Source organism: Aethalodelphis obliquidens, unplaced genomic scaffold (assembly GCF_003676395.1).
Source record: "Aethalodelphis obliquidens isolate GAN/ISIS:26980383/991018 unplaced genomic scaffold, ASM367639v1 scaffold71, whole genome shotgun sequence".
Lineage (NCBI taxonomy): Eukaryota > Metazoa > Chordata > Mammalia > Artiodactyla > Delphinidae > Aethalodelphis > Aethalodelphis obliquidens.
Genome location: NW_020838015.1, coordinates 576,740 through 591,522, shown reverse-complemented (window position 1 = coordinate 591,522; position 14,783 = coordinate 576,740). Strand labels below are relative to the sequence as shown.

Below are 14,783 nucleotides of genomic sequence, written 5' to 3'. Positions count from 1 at the left end.
TAATTCAAAAAGAGTCATGTACCACAATGTTCACTGCAGCTCTATTTACAATAGCCTGGATATGGAAGCAACCTAAGTGCCCATCATCAGATGAATGGATAAAGAAGATGTGGCACATATATACAATGGAATATTACTCAGCCATAAAAAGAAACGAAATTGAGTTATTTGTAGTGAGGTGGATGGACCTAGAGTCTGTCATACAGAGTGAAGTAAGTCAGAAAGAGAAAGACAAATACCGTATGCTAACACATATATGGAATCTAAGAAAAAAAATGTCATGAAGAACCTAGGGGTAAGACAGGAGTAAAGACACAGACCTACTAGAGAATGGACTTGAGGATATGGGGAGGGGGAAGGGTAAGCTGTGACAAAGTGAGAGAGAGGCATGGACATATATACACTACCAAACGTAAAATAGATAGCTAGTGGGAAGCAGCCGCATAGCACAGGGAGATTAGCTTGTTTAGATGTTTAAAAAAAATGTCATGAAGAGCCTAAGAATAGGACGGGAATAAAGACACAGACCTACTAGGGCATGGACTTGAGGATATGTGGGGGGGGGGGAAGGGAAAGCTGTGACAAAGAGAGAGTGGCATGGACATATATACACTACCAAATATAAAATAGATAGCTAGTGGGAAGCAGCCGCATAGCACAGGGAGATCAGCTCAGTGCTTTGTGACCACCTAGAGGGGTGGGATAGGGAGTGTGGGAGGGAGGGAGATGTAAGAGGGAGGAGATATGGGAACATATGTATTTGTATAACTGATTCACTTTGTTATAAAGCAGAAACTAACACACCATTGTAAAGCAATTATACCCCAATAAAGATGTAAAAAAAAAAGAAAGAAAGAACAATATCCTCTTTGAAAAGTGATGCAGGAGAAAGTCAGGATTTACTTAGGATTGTTCTGAAAAGATACCAAAGATATAGGAAGGTTAGCTTACTATGAAATGTGTGTGTGTGTGTGTGTGTGTGTGTGGCAGTGGTGCAGAAGGCATCAATCACAGAAAGGTCCGGGAGAGAGTTCAGCTGAGGCCTACTCAGAGCAGTATGAGAATGACAGGACAACAGAAGACTAGTGAGAGGACCAGCAAGACGTCTCATGCTTATAACTGGAGGATTATAGAAATCAGCATGGATGAACTGGACAGGCTTTGAGGTTCCCATGCTAGGGTACAATGTTTTGGGGCCAGAACTGACTCCCTTGGTGATTTCTAAGTATCCTGTCCTAGACTTCAAGGCAGGAAGATCTAGGTCCAGCCCCCCACCCTGGTCAGAACTGGCTCTATGGTGAGGGCTGGGCCCGGCTCTTCCTGTTTCAGGGTCTAAGAGAGGTTACACAGATTATCATCATGAGTTCCACAAGAAGGTGACAGGATTCCCTAGAGAGTACAGCCGACTCTTGAACAATGTGGGAGTAAGGGGTGCTGAGCCCCCCTCCACAGTTGAAAATCTGCATATAACTTTAAAGTGGGCCCTCTGTGTCTGTGGTTCTGTATCCATGGATTCAACCAACCTCAGATCATGTAGTTCTGTAGTATTTACTATTGAAAAAAATCCACATATAAGCGGACCCACACAGTTCAAATCTGTGTTGGTCAAGGGTCAACTGTAGTTGGTTCCATGTGTGGGGCAGGAAAACTCAAAAGGGAGCCTGAGACATCTTGTTGTTTTCAGAAGGTCAGAATACTTTCAGAGGTAACTGAGGTAATATTTTTTTAAAGTGAAGATAAGGACCCCCTGCAAGTGAATAATAAAATACAAGTTAAAAAGTTAGCAAAAGAGGGCTTCCCTGGTGGCGCAGTGGTTGAGAGTCCGCCTGCCAATGCAGGGGACACGGGTTCGTGCCCCGGTCCGGGAAGATCCCACATGCCGTGGAGTGGCTGGGGGGGGTGAGCCATGGCCGCTGAGCCTGCACGTCCGGAGCCTGTGCTCCGCAATGGGAGAGGCCACAACAGTGAGAGGCCCGCGTACACCAAAAAAAAAAAAATTAGCAAAAGATTTAATCAGACAATTCAAAAAGAAGACATATGAATGCCCGAAAGCTCATGAAAAGATGTTCAACATCTTTAGTCATCAGGGAAATAAAAACTGAAAACCACAATAAAATACCTTTGGAAAAACCGGTAATTTCTTATAAAGTTAAACATACTTCCCTAAGACCCAACGATTCCACTCCTTGGTATTTACTTAAGAGAACAGAAAATAAAGCTTCAAAAAGGCTTGAAGCTTTATTCATCATAATCCCCACTGGAAACGGCCCAAGAGAATATATAAACTGGCTAGATGGAACACTGCTCAGCCATAAAAATGAACAAACTACTGATATGTGCAACATAGAGATGAAATTCAAAATCATCTTGAGTGAAAGAAGCTTGACCCAAATCAGTACATATTGTATAATTCCCTTTATATGAAATTTGCAAACAGACAAAAGTAGTCTGTAGTGACAGAAATCAGCACAACGGTGGTTTCATCTACCAGGGGAGAAACTGATTGCAATGAAGCATAAGAGAAACATCATGGGGTGTTAGAATTGTTCTATCTTGATAGGGATGCGGGTTGCACGGCTGTATACATTTTTCAAAACACATCCAACTGTACACTTTAAATAGGTACATTTCATTGTAGGTAAATTATACTTCAACAAAAAAGTAAAAAATGAAGGAATAAATAAGTCTGAAGAAAGAGCTAATAAAGGCCAACTGCTTACAGTATGAATACCAAATATATGACAACGATCAATGTCAACTGGAACTATAAGTCCACAATGATGTAAAATGGTCAAAAACCAGAAAGCATGTTTTAAAAAGACATATAATGATGTGAATCAATAACAAAATGCAAGTACAAGCAAAGGATGTTAGACAGAACAACATCAGAAGCACATAGATAAGACAATCTAAAATTAGAATCAGTATGTGGACTGTGGGAAAATAGAGTTTCTAGAACACGGCACAGCTGGAGGAGGACATATTTTTCAAGGACATGGTATTGACTGCTCTCTCCCCACAGATGAGGACATGGCCTTGCTGATCTTGGTTCAAATATGAGAAAAGACAGTAATTCCATTTCATTTAACAGCAGTGTAGCTCATACCATACGAACTCTCCTGCTGATAATTATAAATCTGGAAAAACAACAACAACAAAAGAAGTCGCCTGAGTTCACTGGAATTCAACCAAAAGCAGGCAAAGACGACAGAAGATACGACCCTCAAAGAATGGAAGCACACTGGATGAGATCCACATTTAGTGGGCTTTTCCTCAGAAGCCTCCTCCATTTGCTTGGTGAATTGGACATGGAGCTCAAGCAGAAGGATGCAGTCTTACTGAGCTAAGGATTCGCAAGACAGAGGTAGAGTGGCTAGAGAGGCTAGAAATTGAGGAGGAGACATGAGAGAGGAGAAAGCCACAGGGAGGGAGGCTCCACATATGCCTATAAATTCAGCTCAAATCCTTAACTGACCCCTGAAGTGTGCATGTGCAGAGCAAAGCTCCAAGGAGTCCAGGGGCAAAACAACAGCTGAAAGAACAGTTGAACAGACATCTCAGTAGCTGGTCAGTGCCGGAGACTGAATCAAGCAAGGTAAAGGGGCTCTTTGAACAAGTTGGGCTTCCACTGAAAACCCAGAAGTAAAGACTAAGCTTTTGGTCTAAGGTAAACTGAAATAGATCTGCTCAACAAAGCCTAAAACCAAACCTCCACAAGATCAAACTGATGAATTAGTAATTTAACTGTGCAATAACGAAAATGAGGCTAGCCTATGTGTGTAAACATTTCCTTAAACCAGTAGCTCTCAAACCTTTGGAGGACTCCAAAGCACTTTCATTTATGTTAGTTACATCTACCAATATTTACTGTGCTAGAAATTAAAACTGAGAAGAAATCAATCCCATTCACAATTGCACCAAAAAGAATAAAATACCTAGGAATAAATTTTTTTTCATTCATGTGTCATATTTATTGAGCACGGCACCTTTTTTTTTTTTTACTTGTTTAAAATTAATTTTTATTGGAGTATAGTTGCTTTACAATGTTGTGTTAGTTTCTACTGTACAGCAAGCAGACGAAGGGGCAAGGTAAAATCCCCCAAGACCAAATAAATGAAGAGGAAATAGGCAATCTACCTGAAAAAGAATTCAGAGTAATGATAGTGAAGATGCTCCAAGATTTTGGAAAGAGAATGGAGGCACAGATCGAGAAGATACAAGAAATACTTAACAAGGACCTAGAAGAACTAAAGAACAAACAACACAATAACTGAAATGAAGAATACACTAGAAGGAAACAAAAAGATCCTAGGAATAAATTTATCCAAGGAGGTGAAAGACCTGTACACTGAAAACTGTAAGATATTGATAAAAGAAACTGAAGGCACAAGTAAACAAAAAGATATTCCATGCCCATCGACTGTAAGAATATTGTTAAAATTTCCATATTACCCAATGAAATATACAGATTCAATGCAATCTCTATCAAAATTTCAATGTAATTTTTCACAGAAACAGAATAAACAATTCTGAAATTCATATGGAACTACAAAAGACCCTGAATAGCTAGAGCAATCTTGAGAAAAAGGAACAAAGCTGGAGGCATCACACTCCACTCCCTGATTTCAAACTACATTACAAAGCTATAGTAATTGAAGCAGTACGGTATTGGCCTAAAAACAGACACACAGACCAATGGAACAGAAAAGGGAGTCCAGAAATAAATCGATGCATGTATGGTCAATTAATTTACTATAAAGGAGCCACAAATATACAATGGGGAAAGGACAGTCTCTTCAATAAATGGTGTTGGGAAAACCGAACAGCCACATGCAAAAGTATGAAACTAGATCACTATCTTACACTGTACACAAAAATCAACTCAAAATGGATTAAAGACTTGAATGTGAGACCTGAAACCATGAAACTCCTAGAAGAAAACATAGGCAGTAAGCTTCTTGACATCATCTTGGCAATGATTTTTTTGGATCTGACTTCAAAAGTGAAATCAACAAAAGCAAAAAGAGTCAAACTAAAAAGCTTCTGCACAGCAAAGGATATCATCAACAAAATGAAAAGGCAACCTATTAAATGGGAGAATATATTTGCAAATCATATATCTGATAAAGGGTTAATATCTAAAATATATTAAATCATACAACTCAATAGCAAAACAACAAGCAATCCAATTAAAAACAGAGAGAAGATCTGAATAGACATTTTTCCAAGGAAGACATACAGACGGCCAATGGTACATGAAAAGATGCTCAACATTACTAATCATCAGGGAAACGCAAATCAAAAGCACAGAAATATCACCTCACACCTGTTAGATTGGCTATTATCAAAAAGACGAGACAGATAACAAGTGTTAGTGAGGATGTGGAGAAAAGGGAACTCTGTGCACTATTGGTGGGAATGTAAATTGGTGCAGTCACCATGAAAAACAGTATAAAGGTTCCTCAGAAACTTAAAAATAGAACCACCATATGATCCAGCAATTCCCGTTCTGGTTATTTATCTGAAAGAAAATGAAAACACTAATTCAAAAAAATACATATTCACCCCCATGTTCATTGCTGCATTATTTACAATAGCCAAGCTATGGAAACAACCTAAGTGTCCACTGACGGATGAATAAAGAAGCTGTGGTATATATAATACAATGGAATATTATTCAACCATAAAAAAGAATAAAATAATGCCATCTGCAGCAACATGGATGGACCTAGAGATTATCACACTAAGGGAAGTAAGAAAGCCCGAGAAAGACAAATATTATATGATCCCTCTTATACTTGAAGTCTAAAAAACAAACAAACCCCAAGCTCAAGAACAGACTGGTGGTCACCAGAGAGATGGAGGTAGTTGGTAAAATGCGTAAAGGGGGTCAAAAGGCACAAACTTCCAGCTGTAAAGTGAGTAAGTCATGGAAATGTAATAACAGCAAGGTGGCTATTGTTAATAATATTGTATTTCACTTTTGAAAGTTGCTAAGAGAGTGGATCTTAAAAGTCCTCATTGCAAGAAAAAAAATTTTGGTAAATACGTATGGTGACAGATGTTAACTACACATATGGTGATCACTTCACAATATATACAAATATTGAACCATTATGTTTTACACCTGAAACTAATATGTCAGTTGTACCTCAATTAAGACTCAAAAAGTTTTAACTAATTTATATTTCAATTCATTTAGGAAAAAAATAAACTCATGTTAATGTAGATAGCATTTTTAGAAAAACTACATATGCTTCTCAAACTTTTTAAAAAAGCGAGATGTGTGGCATCATTTTGCATGATTGCAAGTCTCTTCAAAGTGCGCCAGAAAAGCAGACTTCTAGATTTTCATATATGCTTTTCCATTCAGTCTGTTGCAGTATCAATGTTGTTTTGATTGAAGTATATGAAGAAAATCTGATTTCACAGAATCATATATTTGGAAAAGAGAAATAGTTTAATAGCCTTATTTAGATAACTGTGGATGGTTTTCTCTTACATTTCGCCAGAACTCAGCAAGTGGTAGTTCCTTAAAGATTAATGTCACTATGGAAAACTTCGGATACTGTGTTGTGTTCAAATCCATCGGTCTACCTTGCACTTTGAATGGATCTTTTGCTCGTGCACGATTTTGTATTCGATAACTGATGCACTGGTCATTTAGAACATATTGGTTCACTGAGTCAGGCAGATCTTCCAAAGGCCGATAAAATTTGTTATACAGTATCAAAAATTCACCTTGATTAATATCATCACCGATCCCCCTACCAGAAATGTCTCTTAAGTATTGGGAAGCTGTTTTGCTTCAAAGCTGAAATTTTATCATTGGCAGCACATACTGTTCCTTGAAGTGACAGGCTCACTTTGTTCATTTTTGAGAAAATGTGTGCCCAGTCCTCAAGCCTGAATAACTATAGTTTATCTGTCATTCATTCTTTAAAATAAAAGTAGTTGCAAAATGCAGCCGGTTCAATATGCAACTCCAATGCACTAGTGCTTTTCCTTGAGACAACCCTGAAACTTGGGCACGCATAAAAAATCTTAAAAATCACATGTACTTAAAGGTCAAGATTTAAAGACATTAATGATTTTTACTGCTTCATCAGGACTTTTAAAAATGAAAGTGGAGTTTTATTTTCTTACTGTGTATTTAGGCGAAGAATCTGAAGTGCTTGCAGTTTTACTCACGATTGCTTCTGGACCATCGAAGCAAATGTCAACCCAGGGGGAAAAAGTAAATAAGGAAAATATTCTTGCCGACCCCTCGAAAAGATCTTAGGATGCCCAAGGGTCTGCAGACCACACTGTGAACTGCTGCCTTCAACTAAAGTGCACTGATTGTGAATATAATTCTGGAATGGTGACAGAGGCTTGAGTAGGAAGGCGTGTAAGAATAACAAAAATTGGGCTTTTTTCTCAACTCTGGCAGGAGTCATGGACAGTGTGCCTTGTAGAGACCCAGAGCGCAAGGGGAAATCCCTTCAAATTTGCTGCATCTGTTCCTGTGGTCTGCAGCTGTCTTTCTTTCTTTCCTTTTTTTTTGGCCGCGCCATGTGGTTTGTGGGATCTCAGTTCCTCGACCAGGGATTGAACTTGCACCCTCGGCAGAGAAAGCACGGAGTCCTAACCACTGGACCGCCAGGAAATTCCCTGCAGCTATCTTTCTATCAATAAATTCTATAATCCTTCACTAATTTAATCAGAAATGAATAGCAGGGATGAAGGGACTCTTTTGGCCCATCGAGAATCCAAACACTGCATACACATTATCTCATTTAATCTTCACAAGAAATCATGACTATTTCCTCTCCTTCCTGCTTTACTTGCTTTTTAACAATATTAAATTTGGAACCTGGAGTCACAGAAGAGATACTGGAAGGTTCCCCTTACCTTAGTGCCCTAAGGGGTGTGTCTTTGTCAGCAAACATCATACTTAGCCTACCAGTTCTCTCAACACCATTTGTGTCAGTCTTTCTTAACCTCGGATGCACAATGGAATTACTTGGGGAGTTTTAAAAAAGACTGATGCCTTGGTGCCATCCCCAGAGATTACGATGCAAGTTCCCTGGGTGCAGACAGGAGCTGGAGAGACTTTACAAGGGGATTCTCATGTGCAGCCAAAAGTGTAAATCACTACTGGGGATGAGGTGTGGAGGATGCCGGTATAACCACGGACATAAACACTTACCAAAGTCATTGCTTCTCTGCCTATGGTCAATGTTTAGAGTTTGCATTACAAAGTTAGAAGCATGCTTATCTCATCTAAAATATAGCACTTGTTTCTCCTTAGGAGAAAGACATAGAAATGACGCAAGGCAACTATCTTTGTTAATCAGAATCAATTTTACTGGTGAATGTGCAGCGTGAAGATGGATTTCTCGTATTTAAAAAATTTTTTTTATTGAAGTATATTTGATTTACAATGTTGTATTAGCTTCTAGTGTACAACAAAGTGATCAGATACACACACACACACACACACACACACACACATTCTTCTTCATGTTCTTTTCCATTATAGTTTATTACCGGTTATTGAATATAGTTCCCTGTGCTATACAGTAGGACCTTGTTGTTTATCTACTTACATATAATAGTTCATATCTGCTAACCCCAAACTCCTAATTTATCCCTCCCCCACCCCCTCTCCCCTTTGGTAATCATAAATTTATTTTCTATGTCTGTGAGCCTTTCTATTTTGTAAATAAGTTCAATTGTATCATATTTTAGGTTCCACATATAAGTGATATCATATGGTATTTGTCTTTCTCTTTCTTAGTACACTTAGTATGATAATCTCTAGGTCCATCCATGTTGCTGTAAATGGCAATGTTTCATTCTTTTTTATGGCTGAGTAGTATTCCATTCCATTCCACAGCAAAGGAAACCACAAACAAAATGAAAAGACAACCCAAGGACTGGGAAAGAATATTTGCAAATGATGCAACCAACAAGGGCTTAACTTTCAAAATATACAAATAGCTCATACAACTGAATATCAAAAAAAACAAACAACCCAATCAAAATATGGGCAAGAGATCTAAATAGGCATTTCTCCAAAGAAGACATACAGATGGTCAATAGGCACATGAAAAGATGCTCAACATCACTAATGGTTAGAGAAATGCAAACCAAAACTATAATGAGGTACCACCTCACACCAGTCAGAACAGCCATCATTAAAAACTCTACAAATAACAAATGTTGGAGATGGTGTGGCGAAAGGGAACCCTCCTACACTGCTGGTGGGAATGTAAACTGGTGCAGTCCCTATGGAAAACAGTATGGAGGTTCCTTAGAAAACTAAAAATAGAGTTGCCATATGTTCCAGCAGTCCCACTCCTGGGCATATATCCAGAGAAAACTCTAATTCGAAAAGATACATGCACCCAATGTTCACAGCAACCCTATTTACAATAGCCAAGACATGGAAGCAACCTAAATGTCCACTGACCGATGAACAGATAAAGAAGATGTGGTATACATACATCGACACACGCGCGCGTGCACACACAATAGAATACACTTCTATTATTATCATGTCATTTCTGAAGATGGTCAGCCTAAGGCTTTGTTTTCCTGTTTGTTCTATGGCTGTGTCGAAGCTCGGGGGAAATTTAATGTCTGTGCACAGAGCTTGGAATTCTGTTTGTTTGTCTGTCTCTCTCTCCATCAGAAGTGACAAGTTTCCCTGTAGGATGAGGTTGTACTTAGGTAGCAGTACCCTGGGACTCACAAACTGATTTCAAATGGAACTGAAACACTGTCATCTGTCTGACCACAGATCAAATCTGAATCCTTCTCTCTGAGTATCTTTCGATGCGTCTGTGAGTCTCATGGAATTCCATTTGACTCCTGGGCAGGCTATTAAGTGGGTTTCTGATGCCCTCTGAGAGTAAGCATGGATTCAAAGGCTTGGAGAAGAGCCACCTCTTTCTTGGAAAATTGGAATGGGAAGAAATACTCTCATTTCTCAGTAAGTGGCAGCAATTCAGAAGACCATCCTGTGAAGGGACTGATTTCCAAGGCCCTCTAGAGGAATGCTTCTTGGAGTATAGTAATGTCAATAAATGCATTATTCAGTTTGATATTTTTTGATAGCAAAGCTTTCTCAGCAAAGGAAGCAGCGCATTGATTTACATTCTGATGTAAACTCCTTAGTTTATCATGGACCAGTGCTCTGAGTTGCTTTGTTCCAGAGGACGGCCAGAGGAGACACACTTGTTTCTTTCTCTCTATGGGAACAATGAGGAACTTAAGAATTAGAAAAAGGAAACACAGCAGACCTTTCCAAAGGCACAATAGCTCTTGTACTAGTCTGAGTAGCCTCAATTATTGCTAGATTTCTGTAATCAGATAGCCTATACAGATCGGGTCACTAGTTTTGCTCAAGAGTTGGTAAGTTCTAGACAGGCAGCCTAGACTAAGTAAGGTCTTAGGCCATAAAGAAGGCCCATGGCTGTTAAAATAGGCTTGGCCAGAACATATGTCAGTTGTCACGTAGGGCAGTGAATGTGAGTTAACTGCAACTTGTGAGGACTCTGATGTGTTCCCGGACCATTCTCTTCTTGTAGAAAGCTCTGAACTCAGTTCATGAAGAGTCACAAGCAACAGTCAGTTGGCCTGCTTCACCAAAAACCAAATTGTACCCAGGTCGGTAGCTGTTTCTTTGGAGTCATCTCATTTCAAGAGGAATGGAATGACTCAAGAGCATTCTAATGTTTTAGCTCTGGTGTAACAGTTAGAAGCCCCGGGCAAGGACATGACCTCCCCATTGATTACCCTCCTCAAGACTAAGAAAGAGCATCTAAGTACTTAAGAAGAATCAATGTTGATTCTGATTTTTGAAGTTCATTCTGAATAACACGCAATCTGTCACAGCACTCCACTGTATCTGTCCTTTGAGGTGAGCTGCACTGTGAATATTAATCATTCATTGATTCATTCATTCACCGGGAGTATATTACAATTAGCATTCCTCATTGATCCTGAGATGCACTTTTTCCCCCCACATTTTAACATCTCTGAAGTGGAGAGTGTCTTACAATCAATGACATTTTTTGAGTCTAAGTCCTGGTGGGAAATGGATGGCAGATTCTAGTGGGAATTGAAGATGACATAATGAGAGGATTACTTATAATGGGTGAGCATGGTAAAAGGAACCATTAAGGGATACTGAAGCACTCCAAAGCTAGTAGCATCCAAGGACATTTACCACCCTAGGCCAGAAGGGCAAGCGGAGGGAGTGATTACTGGAACTCAGAGAGAACTCTACGTATAGTTTTAGGACAGACCACCTAAGCAGAGCTGTGATAGAAGAACACAGCCTTTAACAATCCTCAGCTCAGCAGGGAAGGAACATGGGGAGTAAATACCCTGAACTTTCTCTCCTCCTGTTCTCTGATCTCCCACTATTGGCTCCAGTTGGCCAAACCCTACTGAAAACCAGAGGGTGAAGGAGCAAAGCACAGTTTCGAAAATTGCAGAGAGGGACCCTGCAGAGAGGGAAAATTGCAGAGAGAGACTGTGGTCGGGCAGACAGAGATCACCCAGCACAGTTCATCCCTTCTACCCGCAGCATCTACTCTTTTGTCTGAATAAAAATCTCATGTCCCCATCACCTACTGGAGTCAGCAAACTAGAGCCAACAGCCTGGCCGTTTGTTTTTGTCAACAGCCTTATTGGAACACAGGCACACGCATTTTTTTTTTTTGAAAAGGAATTTTGCCTTTTTTAAAAAAAATTATTTATTTACTTATGGCTGTGTTGGCTCTTCGTTTCTGTGCGAGGGCTTTCTCTAGTTGCGGCAACTGGGGGCCACTCCTCAACGCGGTGCGCGGGCCTCTCACTATCGCGGCCTCTCTTGTTGCGGAGCACAGGCTCCAGATGCGCAGGCTCAGTAATTGTGGCTCACGGGGCTAGTTGCTCCGCGGCATGTGGGATCTTCCCAGACCAGGGCTCGAACCCACGTCCCCTGCATTGGCAGGCAGATTCTCAACCACTGCGCCACCAGGGAAGCCCAGGCACACACATTTTTAACATATTGTTTATGGCTGTTTTTGCTCCACAATGGCAGAGATGAGTAGTCGCAACAAAGACTGGACGGCCCATAAAGCCTGAACTATGTACTATCTGTCAGATACTATCAGAACACTTCCTGACTGTCGACGACTGGATCAGTTCTCTCATACGCCCACCTGAAACTTAAAATCTTAGCTACCATCAGTGCTCTTCCCAGAAGCTAGTTGGAGAAAAAGGGTGGAAGAAACAGTTAATCAAGACCAAACAAAGATGCTTCAATCCCACTTACGTAGCTGGTCATGAGATCTGCGTTAATGATCATTTCAAATTCTCCTGACTCTCTGCCAGCCCTTCAGCTGAATTGCTTTACCTGGAGGATTGACCCAAACCTTCATTCGGGAAGGATCTGACTCCTCAGTGGCCATTTTTATTGGGCTGCTGCAGTTTTCCCCTGGCCAGGATGACTGAGCAATGGAGTACTGAGAGATGCCTCAATAAATCCCCTGAGCTCTGGCCATAGTTCTCCTTGTAACCATTGTGAATGAGCAACGCAATTTCCTCTTGATAATCACCTGAGCTAGTACAGGTAACCTCTTCTCTACCTGTAGGTTTACTGGTGTGAGGAGTGCCATATATTTAAGAGGCATTCTCAGCTTCCAATATAATAGAACCATGACAGCTTCCTATGTAAAAATGCTAGTGCCTTCCTTGGACACTACAGCCCTTAGGCTCACCGAATCCAAGTTCATGCAGACATATAGGAAAAACTACTTAAGTAGGCTATTAGGTATAACAACGATAAGGGCCATCCGCATTTGCACATCTTTGTCCCTTAACCCATGGGTTTTGGCTACAAGAGCTACAGCACCATATTTCGGCTGCTGACTTAAAGCATATACTCTATCACATAAGATTCTCTCCAGCTTCAGTAAGCATTGTATATCAGCTCATTCTGTAACTGAGCTTTGAGTAAACCATTCCATTCTTCTATCAAACCAGCTATTTTCAGGTGCTGAGACACATGGTAAGACCAATGAATTCCATAGCATGAACTCCCAGATGCACTTTCTTCACTGTAAATTGAGTTTCTAGGTCAGAGGAGAGACCATGTAACGTCTTCTGTGAGTCTAAGTATAATGGTGCATTCACATGACCGAGAACAGTTTATCTTTACTCTCTTATCTAAGAAAAGATCACCATCTCTCTGGCTCTCTGTTATAATGGGCTCCAGAGGAATCCTGATTGTCTTTACGTATGGAATAGCAGACCCATCCACCATATTGATGACACTCTTGCTATTCCAGATGTGCTGTCTTTACCAGAGCAAAGCAATAACGTCTCTAGTACCTGGTACCCAAATATTGACTGGGAAAATTTCTTTTCTTTCCTATCAGCAAAGATAAGCAGAAGCAGGGGTGTCTATTGTAGAGACCAAAGGGAATCTTTTTAAGGGAACATACTTCTTTCAATGCACATTCTGAGAAACCTAAAAGAGAAATTCCTCTTAATTTCTGGCTACCTGGTTTTTTTCTGGGTATTAGGGGCACAAAGATCGGAAGAGCATTTTTTTCCCATTCATTCCAACAGACTAACTAAGCAACTATTACTTTGCCACATGCCTGTAATGCTCCTCAAACACAGAGCTAAAATTCTATTTTGAGAGCCTACTTCTTAAGAACACCCCAATACCAATTACTATATCAGTTAGGGTCCCAGCCAGAAACAAAGGGAACACTGAAACTGTGACTGTGACACTGAGGAAAAGTTAATAGAAAACTATTTATAAAGGTGTGGTCAAGGTTAAGGGAAAGTAATGAGGGATGGTGAAACTGGCCACAGTCGAGGACTTTACCACTCATAGGCCTGAAGGGGTGAAGGGAGGGAGTGGTGACCGTAGGTCCAGCTGGAGGAGAAGGCCACCTGCCAGGAGCTATAATCCTGAGCAGAGGAATGTAACGCCCAGCACTTTGTGACCCAGCAGGAAAGAGCCAAGGGAAGAACTGTATCAATCTCACTTTCTTCCCACCATTCAATCTCCTACTGGTTCCTTCCTTTGGCCAATCCCAACCCAAATCCACAGGGCAAGACAGCCCCAAAGAAGCAGTTCATTAAGGTTGGCCTCTTGGGGCATAGAGCAGTGTGAAGAAGGGCAAAGAGAAAAAAAAGCAGAGACAGAGGCAGAACGTCCAGTACAACATCGTACTGTTATAATTGGCTGCATTTCCCCCCTGTTTTAGTGGTATCTGAAGCCCTGCTGCACCTTACAATCAATGGCTTCTTAAAGTCAATGAATTTCAGCATGTACAAGGTATCAGAGAACTTTAGAACTCGAGGGAATGTTGGATTGCACTTAGTCCAAGCCCCTCAGTTTACAGATGAGAAAACTGAGGCTCAGGGAGTGGAAACGTCTTGCTCAAAATCCACAAGAAGTAGCAGAGCTATTACCCTCTTTCATCCTTCTGCAGGATGAACAAAAATGTATTCCTGACTCAGGCCTCACGTTTTTCACTGGCCTAAGCCCAGCTGGTCTCCAAATGCTTTTCTCCATACCTGATTACCATCAGCCACACAAGTGCTAAATATTGACTGACAGTGGAAGAGACATCATCTAGAAGATGTCTGTCTGACTGGTATTATGGAATAGAGCTTTACGGGCTCTACTTCCTCAGGCTTAGAGGAGACTGTATCTAGGTTCAGTCGGTCCTCATTGGATTCAGCAGGTTGGAAGACTCATCCATAATAAAAAAAAAATAGCCAGG

At 40.6% G+C, this 14,783-nt stretch overlaps 1 protein-coding gene across 2 annotated transcripts in view; it reads right to left on the bottom strand.

Annotated features, from left to right (window-relative positions):
• Window positions 1–14,783, bottom strand: part of SYTL5 (synaptotagmin like 5) — a 235,472-nt gene that overhangs the window by 4,164 nt on the left and 216,525 nt on the right. The gene's annotated exons all lie outside the window — the stretch shown is intronic.